Source organism: Amphiura filiformis, chromosome 5, assembly GCF_039555335.1.
Source record: "Amphiura filiformis chromosome 5, Afil_fr2py, whole genome shotgun sequence".
Classification (NCBI taxonomy): domain Eukaryota; kingdom Metazoa; phylum Echinodermata; class Ophiuroidea; order Amphilepidida; family Amphiuridae; genus Amphiura; species Amphiura filiformis.
The window spans coordinates 17,988,755-17,992,967 of NC_092632.1; positions in this window are offsets into that span (position 1 = coordinate 17,988,755).

Here is a 4,213-nt window from a genome sequence, read left to right on the forward strand (position 1 = left end):
GACCTTAAAGGGAAAGATTGGAATGTCATTTTTCCCAGGGAAAGATCAGCCAGCAGTCCAGACCATGGCCAGACGGTAACATGAGTAGGTTTATTTTACCTTGAAGGCATGGATATTCTTTCAAATATGGGCCAACTTACCCCTAGGGCATCAGATATGCTATGACTTAGTAGGACTACAACTCATATCTACTGGTCAGTTTATACTCTTTATTTCCACATCTGTTATTTTTATGTGGGGCTTTAACTCTCTCCATGTGGGTGTCGACTGCAGACAACAAATTTCAAAATAATTTTACAAATTCAAACATTTCAGAATATTGTAAATTTTCTTGACCATATTTGGAATCAGCATGAAAAATGCATTAAAATGAGAACAAAGAAGCCTAGTATTGGTTCAGTGGTTTTTGAGATAATATCTCAAAACTTTGACATTTTATGTTGATGCCTATGGCTAGCATGCAGCATATTAACCTTCCACACTGTGTGAATTTAAAATGAGGTTACCTGAATGGGTGACTCCATTTGAATTAAGGTCATGTCTTGTATGGATTTCAACTCGAATAGCACGGATAATGAATAGAACACTCATACATCATTATGCAGCTCACAAAATACATATTTTTGTACTAATATGTTATGGATTTTTTTTATCTTAAAGATTTGGCTATGTAACTCTGTGCAAGACAATGATAGTGTTGCAATATGTACTGGAATAACAATGTACAGTTTTCACATTTTCATACAAGTCTTGTGTCCAGATGTTTTGGCTATATTTAAATAGAGTGCATTCCACATATTCCAAATGAGGAGCTTTCAAAATGTGATGGACCAAAATTCTATAAAAATTTTTCATTGTATTATCCAAATTTGAGAAAAACTAGTTGATCATTGAAAATAGGCACTTCCATACCATTCATATTTTATTTATAACAGTTTTGAACAAATAAAGATAGATTTATTGAAGGCTTAATATTGATATTATGAAGTGATTTTAATATGAATCGAGTTCACTCAGAATGTGTTACATTTCCTGACGAGGTATTAGGCCAAAAAAAAAATATTGTTGTGTTGCCCTCAAGTGGGAAAATGGGAAAGTTGGGTAGGACGGTCAGATTTTTTTTTTTTTTTTTTTTTTTAAACCTTCAGTTTTTAAAAATCCCCTCAAATATTAAATAATACTTCTTCAATTAGGAGACATTTGTCAATTTTGACTTCTGGATACCTGTTAGACATCAATTAAAGACTAGTCTCTCAATAAAATATTAATCTAAAGTGAAAAACTTTGATTTTTTGAACAAATCTGTAAAAAGCATCATTCAAAAAAAAAAAAAAAAAAAAATTGCTCCCCTGATTTTCCAGGATTTTTTTGGCCTTATGATATATGCAAGGTGAAGGGAATTCATGTAGCATTTTATCTTTAGTTAATGCAATAATATTACAGATAAATATGATTTTAATAAGCTTTTGCTTTGTAAGAGTTAAAAGAAACTGCTAACCAAAGTGTTTTTCGTGCTATTAACATCAATTAAATATATTATATTTAGACTCTATCATGAATTATCATGACACCAACATGCTGGGAATGCATTACAGTTGTAACTTCCTAAGAAGGAAAGTGGGATATTTGGAGGTCCTTAGTGCAAATGCACACAAACAACATTTGCACATATGATAACACACATCTGTAAAAATTCATTTACCAATGATGGTACTAGTACTTCAAGAAGGAAAATTAAGCATATGATGTTTGATAAAGGTATGGTGACATGTCCTTATTTCAGAAACAAAAGTAAGGTAACTCGAATCATATGATGAAGATAAGATCAAGTGTTCTTCATATTCTATAATGTAATGTAATTTCTTTGCCACATAATAGGCAAAAATCATTCAGTTTTTGTTAATGCATCATTGAAGCACCAATTTAGATTTGGGTAAATTGACAAGGCATGCTGCTTTCGCACAATACACAGAGCACTTAGCCAAGGTGTTGAATCCACATTTATGCATGTCATTCTTTATCAATCTATGTATATTATGAGTCTTGCCTAGTAAGTGGCAAATTAGTACAGCAAATGTATAGCAATGTTATCAATCATTATAGTGATTGAAAAAAAATTGCAAAGATAAAATGCTATATAAACTGGTGACGATTTCCATAATATTGTTGTAGTTGAAGCTTGAGGATCAAGTTATCAGTTGAGCTTTTCTATGTTCATACTGCATGCATACTAAATCACTTCGATAATCTACATCTGCCGGAAACCTCTTGGAAGAGAGAGTTTATTTGTATTTTGTACAGATCCGTTAATTGTAATTATTTTAGTGAAGATATAAATATCCTCAGGAAATAACTATTTGTACTTAGCGCATGTGTATCATTGTAGATATTTGGTTGAAAACAAGTTGTGTATATAGTGTTAGAAAGTAGACTTTGTTACCAAAGAGATGAATGTCTGTGAGTAAATGCAATATTGTAATTAGCAGTTGAACTTCTATATATTAGAATAGTAGATTGAAGTGTCACAATTAACATCTCCCTGCAGACCTATGATAGTCAGGCAGAGCAACAAAATTAAGGGGAAAGGGTTGACTAAAGCACAAGACCGGGCATGTAGATTGTTTGGTCACTAGAATTCATTTTAGAATAGGCCCCAAAATATGGACCTATGGAACCTATTTAAAACAGGGATCAAAGTTCATATGGGAGAAAATTCAAAAGTGCTCAGATTGTAATAAAAACTACAACAATGCATTCCTCTGGTCATTAGGATTCAAGAAAAGTATAGCTTGACCTATTTGTTATGAACCGTTTTCGAGTTATAAGCAAGAATGTCAAAGGCTGAGTTTTGCCCTTCACAGGGGTAAAATTCTCTGATTTTTATCAAAACAGTTTCAAATTGTTCCTCTTTAGGGATCGTATAGCAAAGTTTGCACAGTACTTTTTGTGGGACTTGAGAGCACATCAGACACGCCAAATTGCATTCTGAATACGAGTTGATATTTGACACTTGACCTTTTGCGTACAACTTGAAAATGGTATACTTTTCCTGAATCATTCTGTCCTAAGGAATATATTGGTGTTGTTTTTATCACAACCCAATCACTTCTGTTTTTGTGTATCTGAATGACCTTTGACCACACTGTTGTATGGTTTCCAGAAGTTGGCAGTGTTGGGCCTATTGATCACTATGCTATTAGGAAGCCACATATTCAGTTTGGTGCTTTTTTTCAATTATGAATTTCTGAATTTCAATTTTTGAAAGCCTATCTACTTACTTGTTCAATTCTGTCCCCATTTTGATAAAATAGGCTGTTACCTTCATTTATTACAAGATTTTCTACCAGGTATAGACCTGGGCTGATATTCATAAAACCACGCTAGGCCTAGTTGACAGCTAAAATTGACTTTAGCAAGCTGCTAAGCCTAGCTGATTGCTAATTCTTATTCATAAAACCCAGTTAGAGTTAGCAACATTCTAAAATTTTGCCAAAACTTAGAGTTGATCTGGGGCAGCGCTAAGTCACTAGTTGACAACTAGTCTTAATGATTTTGAACTAAGTTTGACATGATTTATTGTTTTAATTTCATATTAACTGTTGTCAATTATGAAAATAATGTTCTCAGAATATTCTGTTTCTGAGGTCTTCAGTGTGTTTTACACATAAGAAACTGTCTTAAAAACACACAACAAATTTAGGGTGAATGAATAAACATTGAACTAAGCCAGTATTGTTTAACCAAATTTGCACAAGAAAAATGATTATGATATAGCAAGTAATCTTTAGTTAAGCAGATATGTTCAAGCGAAGCAATTCTGTTCAATTGTTTGATACGTAAAATATATATTTTGGAGACATGTTACCAATGTTCTCTTTGGTAAAGATGCATGACTTATTTTCAATAACAAATTATATGTCAATTTGATAAAGATAAATCATGCTTGGCTTTTGTCAGGACAACAAGCAAGATATATCATATGCTATTAAATTATCTAATATTATTTACACAGTGTTGCTCATGAAGCTAAATGAGCAGCGTTAAGTGGATGCATGTTGTTTTCTATTTGATGAAGCAATATAGTATGTATAGTATGTTTTACAACAAACCAAGGACTTAACATGTATATGAACTTTACTTGTTCAGAGTATCTTTTTAATTTAATTTGCCGTAACAACCTTGTAGGCCTATATAGCTTACAAAATACACATGT